This window comes from Oryctolagus cuniculus, chromosome 12, assembly GCF_051225735.1.
Source record: "Oryctolagus cuniculus isolate XC-2025 breed Fujian yellow rabbit chromosome 12, ASM5122573v1, whole genome shotgun sequence".
Taxonomy (NCBI): Eukaryota; Metazoa; Chordata; class Mammalia; order Lagomorpha; family Leporidae; genus Oryctolagus; species Oryctolagus cuniculus.
Window position 1 is genome coordinate 116,832,419 of NC_142878.1, and position 11,415 is coordinate 116,843,833.

Genomic DNA, 11,415 nt, shown 5'->3' on the forward strand with positions numbered 1-11,415 from the left:
AAATGGGCTTGGGCTCACTTTCTGTTTCTCTGACCATTTCAGTTACTCAAGTGTATATAAACCCTGACAGCTCATGTGAATGCAAATTCTGCCATTTAGGGTTAGAAGTTAAGTGTAGGGCTAGGTATAGGATGAGTGAGTGTTAGGGTTAGGGTTAGTATTAGGACTAGGATGAGAGCTAGGATTGGTGTTAAGGTTTAGATTGAGTGCTATTATTAAGGCTATTGTTAGGGTTGGGGTTAGGGTAAGATTTAGAGCTAGGTTTATGTTTAGTGTTGGTGGTGTTAGTATTAGGCTTATGGCAAGAGTTGGGGCTAGTTGTAGGATTAGGGTTCTGTTAAGTTTAGGCTTAGGTCTAGGGTTAGATTAAAAGCCATGGTTAGGGTTATGGTTAGGGCTAGGCTTAGGGTTAGGGCTACACAAAGAGTTATGTTTAGCTTTTGGGTGAGAATAAGGATTAGGTCCAGGACTAGGGTTATATTTAGGATTCGATTTGTGATTAGAGTTATAGATAGGGTTAAGGCTATTGTTAGGCCTAGAGATAGAGCTAGGATTAGGGATAAATTTAGGAGTAGGGCTAGGGATAAAGTTAGAGCTGTGGTTTTATATACATTTTATATATATAATATAATATATATTTTTATATATGGTTATAAATATTTATTGTTATAAATATGGTTATATATCTATAATATATAGAGAGAGCTGTGGTTATATATAATATACAGTTATAGTTGAAGTTAGGGTCATCATCACTAGGATGAGGCTTAGTCTTTGTGTTAGCATGATGGTTAGTTTAAGGCTGGTGTTAGATATAGCATTGAAGTTAGCATCAGGTCTATGGTCAAGTTCACACTGAATGCTAGTTTGTTTTAGGGTTAGGCCTAAGCAGAAAGATAGGATTAGTGTTGGGGTGAGATTTAAAATTAGTTTAAGATTAAGGTTAGATTTAGTTCTATGGTAAATTTTAGAGTTAGAGCCAGAGTTAGGACTATGGTTAGAGCTAGTGTGATAGTTAAAGTTAGGACTATGGATAGGTTTTAGGCCAGGGTTAGTGTTAGGGTTAAGGCAGAGTTAGGTTTAAATTTTGGTATTACTGTTAGGGTTAGAGTTGGGGCTCAGATTAGGATTAAGGCTAATGCTTGTGTTATTAAGGCTAAAGTTAGGGAAAGGATTAGTGCTAGTGTTAGAGTTTAGATTGGGGTAAAGCACCATGTTGGGATACAATTAGGATTTTGGCTAAGTATAGAGTTAAGGTAAGGTTATGGTTAAGATGAGGGCCAAATTTAGGGTTAATGCTTTGTCTAGCGATAGACCTAGTATTAGGCTTCAGAATGGGTTTAGATGTAGGATTAGGTTTAGGGTTAGGGCAAGGACTAAGGCTAGGGCTAGGGCCAGGGTAAGGATTAGGGCTTGGACTAATGTTATAATTTGGTTTATTTTTATAAAATAAAAAGCAATAAAGACATAGTAATCTGAATAGCAATCATATTAAAAACAACTTCCTCCTAATACATCTCATGCTGATTCTGAAACTGAGGTGAAACACTGGAATTTAGGTGGACCTACAGAACATGGACACAGGGACAGACCATATCATCCCAAACTGGCTACTGCCCCAAAATAGGTGTTCAATTCCAAGTTTTTAAAGGACATTTTAAAACTAACCAATGGCAGAGATATCTAGGTTAACATATCCCAACTATAACTAAACTAAGGAGAGAATTACTTGGTTACTTCCCAAGAATCTTTAGTTGATCTTTCTTAGTATTTGCTCTTCATTATGGTAGTTCAGTTATTTCCTTATGAACTATAACATTTGTTGAACCAGATAAACTAGAAAAGATAATATAAGGGCAGTTAAGAAAGGTTTGCAGAAAATGGAGCTAAAAGTTGTGTATTTTGTGAAATTTTTTTAATCTATGTAGTTTTCTCAAAATAAACATTTCCATGAACTTTTTGAAGCATCCTCATCCATCTTAAGATACTCTTCCAGAAAGATATATAAACTCCACTGACTCATGTTGCATATCCACATGAGTGGAGATGCAATCTGTAGGTTGTATCATCTTGATGTTTCTATATGCCTTATACCACACAAAGAAGATCCCTGTCTGTCTCTGACAAGATAACATTAATCTAATTCTCCAAGCGGGTACCCAGAATATCACAAAGGTCAGAAAGAAAGCCTCATTCAGTGTTACTGTGTTCACAGAGGATGGCATTTATTCCTTGGGAAGTAGCATCCAGACCATCATGATGGGACATCCCACCCCTGAGGTACAGGTCTGCTTCCACACCCTGCAGGACACTGCTCCCAGAACCAGCACACAGGGCCACAGCTTTGACTCATGATGCTAAGGTCCCTCCTACCCCAAGAGCTAATTGAATATGAGTTAGTTTGAGGTGTCTTTTGATTCGCTCAATCATGGTTGCCAAGCCAACAGATTCATCCAGGGTGCATGATCGACCCATTCCAGTATGTAGAGCAAAGGCTTCTCTGCAGTGACAGAATTTCAGATCTCTGGTAAAGTTATCTGTTTTGAGAGAGCTGAGCCACCACCTGCATCAAAGGCTTCTCAGTACAATTCAGGTGGATCCTTATTTTTCTCCTCACCAATCCTAGCAGAAAAAGAAGTGACAGGAACACCTTCAACTTCTCTCACTGCAGACACAACTTTGTCCATATCTTGGGTATGGTTAATGTTGAATTGTACTCAGTGGTTCCCTCTATAGGAAAGCCATGAGCTTTGGAAGTGTGGGGAGCAGCCCGGACTGGACTGAGTTACTGGAATTAAGACTTATTCTATGCATCTGCTCTCCCACAATATGGCGCTGGGAGAGAAGTAAACAGCTTCCGCACAGCTGCCTCCAGTTCAACCAATAAACTGTAGGACTTGTTCCTGATTGGAGAGCAGCGTACTCGGTGTGTGGGCAGCCGAGTTAGGATTGGCGGAGGAGGACTATAAAGGAGGAGAGAGACGGCATGCACCAGGAACATCTAAGGGGAACATCTGAAGGAACGCTTGTGCAGCCCCCGAGAGAGCTGGCCGGCGGTGTGCCGCTCCCCTGCGGAAGTGGGGAATGTGGCCAGGGGGAACTGCCCTTCCACGGAGGTGGAAGGGATAGTAGCCAACCTGGGAAGAACCAGCAGCAAACCCGGGGAGGGCCGAGCAGACGAAAGAACAGCGCAGGGTCCTGTGTCGTTCCTCCACGAAGAGGGGGAGCGACATAATGGTGCCGTGACTCGGATATGAAGCCTAGGCAGGGTTTAGTGTCGTTCCTCCATGAAGAGGGGGAGCGACAGGAAGGATATATATGCCTAGATGTGCAGGCTCCAAGCCCTTTGGAAAACCACTTTTTCAATCCCTGGGGTGCAGCATCATAGGCTGTGTGAAGAGAGTAGATGCCAACTCTGTTCTCCAAAGCCCGGAACACCAGGCGCCCCTTTCAGGATGTCCAGGTAATACACTTTATGTGTAGGAAAATAGGTGGAAGGTAGGAAAAGATGAGATCTGCCTTCTTATGCAGAGCCTCCCCCATCACCTGCTCAGTCAAGTCATTGGTCAGGAAGAGTGTATTTATAGTTTGTGGTGGGCTTGTTCCACCAGCAATCCAACATTGTCCCAACTCTCAGCAGAAGACAGTGATGCAAAGTCCTTCAAGGAGGAAACGAGAGTCTTCAGATCCATGAAGGAACGGGAAGAATTGAAGTTCAGAGAATGGACAAACCAGACTGTCATGGGGACCAGGCGTAAGCAAGAAGACAACATACAGCAATTTTTGGGCAAAACTCAATTTGAGTCCAGGTACATCTCCATAGCCTTTAATCTGTCTTTTTACATTGGATTTTGTTTTCTAAACATCGCTTTTCAAGTTGTTGTATATTTGGATTGCAGAACAATTTGTAAGATGAATTTTTTAACATGCATTGCTAAAATGTTCTGAGTGAAGCTAATTGTCAACTTTATTAAGGAGGATTGCTTTCTGTCCACCTAGTGTAAAAATAAAATCAAGTAATGAAAAAATGAGATTACAAATTTAAAGACAAAGAAAGATCTGAAATTAGACCTGATAGAAAATGAGGAGCCCAACAAAAATCCCATTATGTTGATTTAAGTCATGGCTGGCTTGTACTAATACCATATACAAATAAAAAAGAATGAAAGCTGCAGGTTTCATTTGAGATTCATCAAGTGTGAGGTATTATTTGAACAGCTACAAAGAAGCATTCAAGATGGAGAAGGAACTATAGTCTAAAGGTCATGGAAGACGTTCAGACTGGAAAGAGAATGTCTGATTACAGATGGCAAAATCAGTCAAGCAGAATCAGAGATTGGGATCAATGGGGGAATACCTAGATGGGTAATGTTAAGGAGAATGCAGATGGTTTCAGGAGGAAAATACAAGAAACCATCAGTGGAGTTCTGATAGAAACAGAGAGGAATTACCAGGGGAAAATCATATATAGTACTTTCAAATATGCCAAAGAAAAACATTTAAATGGGCGTTATGCATTTAGTGTAGTGGTTATGATGCCTATTTTTTTTTTGACAGACAGTTAGTGTGAGAGAGACAGAGAGAAAGGTCTTCCTCCCATTGGTTCACCCCCAAATGGCCACTACTGCCATTGTGCTGCACCAATCTGAAGCCAGGAGCCAGGTGCTTCCTCCTGGTCTCCCATGCAGGTGCAGGGGCCCAAGCACTTGGGCATCCTCCACTGCCTTACTGGGCCACAGCAGAGAGCTGGACTGGAAGAAGAGCAACCGGGACAGAACCAGCACACCAACCAGGACTAGAACCCACAGTACTGGTACCGCAGGCTGAGGATTAGCCTAGTGAGCCACAGCACCGGCCTATGATGCCTATTAAGATACCCTAGTTCTACTTTAGAGTGCCTGGATGTGACTTCCAGAATCAATTAATTAGGCTTCTATCATTACCTTTGAGAGACTGGGACTACATTTCTGGCTCTTGTATTCAGTCTTGGCCCAGGTCTGGCTGCTGTGGGTGTTGAGGAATGAATTAATGCAAAAAAGTGTTCTCTCTACCTATATGTCTCATTCTTCCTAGCTCCCTTTCTCTTGAAGATAAATACTTTTTAGACATGACAAAAGATTCAATTAATGCAATGAGTAGAGAATAGCCTTTGGCTCTGACTATAATTTATGTTACTGGTAAGTGTTTCAGGGTTTCAATTAAGACTAATTTGAGTAGGTTAAAATTCAAATGTATAGTAGAATGATTTGCCTGAAAATATAACATTAAAAAGTGTCTGTGCAACCTACATTAATAGACTGAGAAAAATGCATGGACAATTATTTAAGGCCACACAATAGATTTTGTCCTCCACATACTCCTGGTCTTATCTATATATAAGTACAGGCTCCAAAAGGCTATCAAAGATCATACTGTTTTAGCAATTCCAAAATAAGCTAAATAACCTGTTTATGCTTTTTTTTAAATTTGACAGGTAGAGTTAGACAGTGAGAGAAAGAGAGAGAGGTCTTCCTTCTGTTGTTTCAGCCCCCAAATGGCAGCTACAGATGGCACTGTGCTGATCTGAAGCCAGGAGCCACGTGCTTCCTCCTGGTCTCCCATGCAGGTGCAGGGGCCCAAGCACTTGGGCCATCCTCCACTGCCTTCCTGGGCCACAGCAGAAAGCCGGACTGGAAGAAGAGAAACCAGGACTAGAACCCATATGGGTTCCAGTGCCCATATGGGATACTGGCACCGCAGGTGGAGGATTAACCAACTAAGACATGGTGCTGGCCCCTGTTTATATTTTAACACTAGGTAATTCTTGGCTCTGCAGCATATTGAGTGTTTATTTCCAGCCTTGAACTAAAACACTATGCACAACATCATCTTTATGACTCATAAAGGTTCTGTTTCAGAATACATCTCATAGGTATTTAGCAAATTTCCTCTTAATTTTTAAATTAATTTTTAAATGGAAATGTAACAAATATATCTTTTTGCTATAGCATAAGAAAGACAAGAGACTATCTAAAGCCATACAACCCTGAACCTCCCACCCCCCATCTCATCTGATCTTGGAAACTAAGTTGGGTCAGGCCTGGTTAGTACATGGGTGGGAGAAAGACAAGATATTAATTTGCTCTCAGCTTACATGGCTCTATTTTCTTATAACTGTGCCAACTTTATCTTGTTCATGTGCATTCTCTAATGATGAATGTTGTGTTTGCCGTTCCATTTTAAGTAACAAATTTTCATAAAGGTCCTAAAACACAATGTAAAATGAGCTGAGAAATGATGAAGTAGCAAGTTACTGAGATATATTAATTTCTCTGGTCTTAGAAACATGTAGACATGTAGAAGTCAATAGAACTATATCTGGAAGAGAAAGTGAAAGAAGGTGGTAGTTGTGGGGAGCAACTCAGACTAGACTAAGTTACTGGAATTAAGACTTATTCTATGCATCTGCTCTCCCACAATATGGCGCTGGGAGAGGAGTAAACAGCTTCTACACAGCTGCCTCTCACCAATTTGACAAGCTGCAGGAGCTGCTCCTGATTGGAGGAGAGAAGTGTGCTCTGCATGTGGGTAGCAGAGTTGGGATTTGTGGAAGAGGTCTATAAAGGAGGAGAGAGACAACATGCACCAGGAACACCTGAGAAACATCTGAGCAGCCCCCGAGAGAGCCGGCCGGTGGTGTGCCGCTCCCCCGCGGAAGTGGGGAAAGTGGCAGGGGGAGCCGCCCTTCCACGGAGGTGGAAGGATGGCAGCCCACCCGGGAAGAACAAGCAGCAAACCTGGGAAGGGCTGAGCAGACAAAAGAACAGCGCAGGGTCTAGTGTCGTTCTTCCGCGAAGAGGGGAAGCGACAGTAGTGAGAGAACTGGTCAGGATTGTACCTACATTTCACTGTGCAAAACAAGATTATGATAGAAATGTATACAGAATAACAGATATATAAGCTGGAAGAACAAAATAAACCTCCCTATGCAAGAATAGTGTTTTACCCATGATTACAGGCTGGAAAGAATTCTTGAAAGGGCATACACAATTTATTAATTAGCAAAGATTAAACACAACTTAGTTTCATGAAGACATTCATTTGCTACTGATTTTGTAAAAAATGTAAGTTAGTAAATGTGGTGGAATGAGAAGGCCATGCCAAGGTGGCCACTGGCAAGCGAGTGTCAGTTACTCAGGAATGGCTTTGAAACCCACTTGGCAATGGAGCCTGCCTGGCCACAGGCTGATTGGTTGGGGCATAGGTTACCCCTTGACCAGATTGGCTGGTCTTGGCTATATAAGATGTTATTCCAACTGTAATAAACGAGTTTGTGGGCTGCTCGCCTCAAGCCTGCTTTCACCTGACTCCTGGGGTCTATGTGGTGACTCCGCACCTCTTGCCCCCACCATGCTGCTCCTCTCAGAAATGAATCCACTGCAACATTGTTGAGAAATCAACAGCAACAAGTAAAGATAATATAATTTTAAGAATTATTACCCAAATTAATTACAGAATTGCAAAGAAAGATCATGTGTCACTAACAACTAAACAATGGAAAATAATTCAATGATATTAACTATGTTCCTCTTAATACAGGGATACCCTGGGGATGCCATGTTAGCATTTTTCAATAGAGTATCTCCAGATTTTATATAGCTAAAATTTCATAAAAAGCATGCATGTTGGAGGATTCAAAGAAGGTGGAATAGGGAAGGGCATACACTAGTGGTAACTAGTTTCAAAAAATGTTGGAAGTACATTATTGGGGAAGAGTTAGAGAAAACTGCGGTGGAAATTCTACAGGAGAGAAATGCCATGGATCAGTGTGGATGATGCAGACATGCAACATGAACACAGACACAACATGATGCCAGCAGCCAAGAGGAGGAGAAAGCACCAGCTTTGGAGAGTGAGGTGAGATCAGACTGCAGCAACCCATGCCACTGGTGATGTAGACAGAGGGAGATGTTGACATGAGTCTGGCCTGGAGCTCTGAGGGGAAAGTGTACCCACTGACCCAGTAAAAAACTAGGGGGGCATGTTTCTCTCACTACATTCACTAAGCAATGATGCCCAATAACCAGTTGAGAGAAGGTGGGCACCATTTTGGACAGAAACAGAAGATGCAGAAGCTCTTGTGCACGTGCCCAGCACCTGGCTGAGACAAGATGCCATCTACTACCAGTACCAGTGGCAGCAGCTTGAATGCATGCAACTTGCAACTGATGGGGAGAAGGAAGCATTTGGTTGGTGGCTATTGTGCATGTGTGTGATCTAGATTCTAACAGAAGGAAAACTCCATGTTTCCCACTGACTTTGAGTCTGGCTGGCAAATTGACTAGAGTCTGTGCACTCACATATTACTGAGGTCCCCCCAATCTCTCAACATGTCACAGGCTCCAATGCTCAAACTGTCAAGGCTCTTGGAATGTCTCTGCCTCTCTGTGAATGAGACAGTCTAGCAAGGTGGATCAAATCCTCTGCACCCATTGACAATGGGAGCCCTGTGTGCTGAGACTGTGGAAACCCTGTGACTGCATAAGAAGGCACAGGATATAGCTGGTTCTCTGGGCAACCAATGTGAGCTGCTCTACAGGCTCTTATCAAAAGAGAAAATTTTAAAAACCACAGGCAAGTGAAAAATGCTCAATATCACTAGTCACCAGGGAAGTACAAATCACAATCACAATGAGGTTTGACCTCACCCCTGTCAGAGTGGCTCTCAAACAGAAATCAACGATCAACACATGCTGGCCAGGATGTGGGGAAAAGGCATCTTAATCCACTATTGGTGGGAAAATAAACTAGCACAGCTGTTGTGGAAGACGTATGGAGACACCTCAGAAACTTGAAAGTAGATATAGTATATGACTCAGCAATCTCAATCCTGGGAATTAATCTAAGTGAAATGAAATAGGCACATGAGGGGCCAGCACTGTGGTGCAGTAGGTTAATGCCCTGGCCTGAAGTGCCGGCATCCCATATGAGCACCAGTTCTAGTCTTGCCTGCTCCTCTTCCAATCCAGCTCTCTGCTATGGCCTGGGATAGCAGTGGAAGATGGCCCAAGTCCTTGGGCCCCTGCACCACATGGGAGATGTGGCAGAAGCACCTGGCTCCTGGCTTCAGATCAGTGCAGCTCTGGCCATTGCGGTCATCTGGGGAGTGAACCAGCAGATGGAAGACCTCTCTCTCTATCTCTACCTCTCTCTGTAACTCTGTATTTCAAATAAATTAATTAAATATTAATAAAAAAGAAATAGGCGTATGAAAGAGCTATCTGTATCCTCATGTTCATTGTAGCTCAGTTAACAATAGCTAAGATATGGATTCCACCTAGACTTTTATCAACTGATGACTGGATAAAAACATTGTATATATATATATATATATATATATATATATATAAAATAAATAACTACTCAGCTATAAAATATAACAAAATCCTTTGTTTTGCAACAAAATGAATCCAATTGAAAACCATTAAATTTAGTGAAATAAGCCAATCCCAAAAAGACAAACACCTTATGTTCTCCTTGATCTGTGGTAACTAATAGAGCAGCAAAAAATGGAATGTATAGGAGTGAAATTGACATTTTGAGAGTTTATGATTGTTTACAGCCCTTGTCTCTACTGCTGAACAACAGTGCTGTACTCTTTACTTAGTATAGGGTGAATCTTAAGAGTAAAAAGTCCACTGAAAGTAGATCAGTGTAGAAAGTAAGAGAAGTAGGGCTGGAGTCCACTGAAAGTAGATCAGTGTAGAAAGTAAGAGAAGTAGGACTGGCACTGTGGTGTAGTATGGAGAACTGTGCCCAATTTCAGTCCCAGAGGCTCCACTTCCAATCCAGCTCCCTGCTAATGTGTCTGGAAAATATCAGATCACTCAGGGGCTTGGGCCCCTGCAACCACATGGGAAACTTGGAAGAAGCTCCTGGCTCCTGGCTTTGGACCAGCCCATCTCCATCCATCGCAGCCATGTGGGGAGTAAACCAGTGGATGAAAGATCTCTCTCTGTCTCTTCCTTCCTTTGTCTTTGTAACTTTGCCTTTCAAAAAAAAAATGAATGGATCTTTAAGGAAAAAATAAGACAGGGAATTAGAGAGAAAAGATGAGAGGGGATGTGTGGGTGGGAGAGAGGATAGGGTGGGAAGTATCACTATGTTCCTAAATCTGTATATATGAAATACATAAAATCTGTTTACCTTAAATTAAAAAAATAAAAACTGACATTTAATTTCAATAGCTGTAAAATAGAATAACTACAATAAAAAGTTCTACTTGTAGGCCAAATAAATTGGAATAGTAATAAAAATGTAATATAATTTTAAAAAAGGTCTGACTTTAACATGTATCATCCCAGATGATGCATTGAAAACCTAATATCTGGGACTGGTGCCGTGGCACTGTGGGCTGAGCCTCTGCCTGTGGTGCCAGCATCCCATATGGTTACCAGTTCACGTCCTGGCTGATCCTCTTCCAATCCAGCTCTCTGCCACTTGTGAAAGCAGTGGAGAATGACCCAAGTGCTTTGACCCCTACATTAATGTGAGAGACCTGGAGGAAACTCCTAGCTCCTAGGTTCAGATTGGGCAAGCTCCAGCCATTGTCACCATTTGAGGAGTGAACCATCAAATGGAAGACCCTTCTCTCTGTCTCTCCCTCTGTCTGTAGCTCTACCTCTCAAATAAACAAAATCTTAAAAAAAAAAAAAAGTCCCCAAGACAATAGTTTCAACCCTCAGGAATAGATTGACAGCAATTTTGAAAGGACCTTGAGGTGATAAGTTTTATCTCTTACACTCTCTCTCACCATGTAATGACTTCTGCCATGTTAAGTTACAGGAATATGGCCCTCTCCTGATGGGGCCTCTTGATCATGGACTTCTCATATGGACTGTAAGATACACTTTTTCTTTATAAATACACATTGTACACTGGTTTTGTAACAACACAAAATAGACTAAGACTAAAAATAGATCAATACATATTTTCTCATCTGTAGGAAAGAGAGAAGGAAAATGGAGAGCCAGCGTGTGGCTTAGCAGGTTAAACTGCTGCCTGGAGTGCTGGCATCCTATTTGGGCACTGATTCTAGTCCTGGCTTGCTTTACTTCCGATAACTCCTTATTAATATGCCTGGAAAAGCAACAAAAGATGCCCTAAGTACTTGAGAGTGTGTACTCATGCGGAGAATTGGATGAAGATCCTGACTTCTGGCTTCAGCTTGACCCAGCCCTGGACATAGCAGCCAATGGTGAGTGAAACAATGGATGGAATATTCTCTCTCTCTCTCTCTCTCCCTCTGTCTCTCTCTATTTTTCCCTCTCTCTCTCTCTCCTTGTCTTTTTCCCTCTCTCTGTAATACTGCCTATTAAATAAATAAATCTTTAAAGCAAAACAGAACACTAGCTTCTGGAGGATATCATGTTAATT

General features: G+C 41.9%; 1 pseudogene; it reads right to left on the reverse strand.

The window, feature by feature from the left end:
• Positions 1–2,126: 2,126 nt before the first annotated feature.
• Positions 2,127–3,908, reverse strand: LOC127486864 (NIF3-like protein 1; annotated as a pseudogene).
• Positions 3,909–11,415: the final 7,507 nt, after the last annotated feature.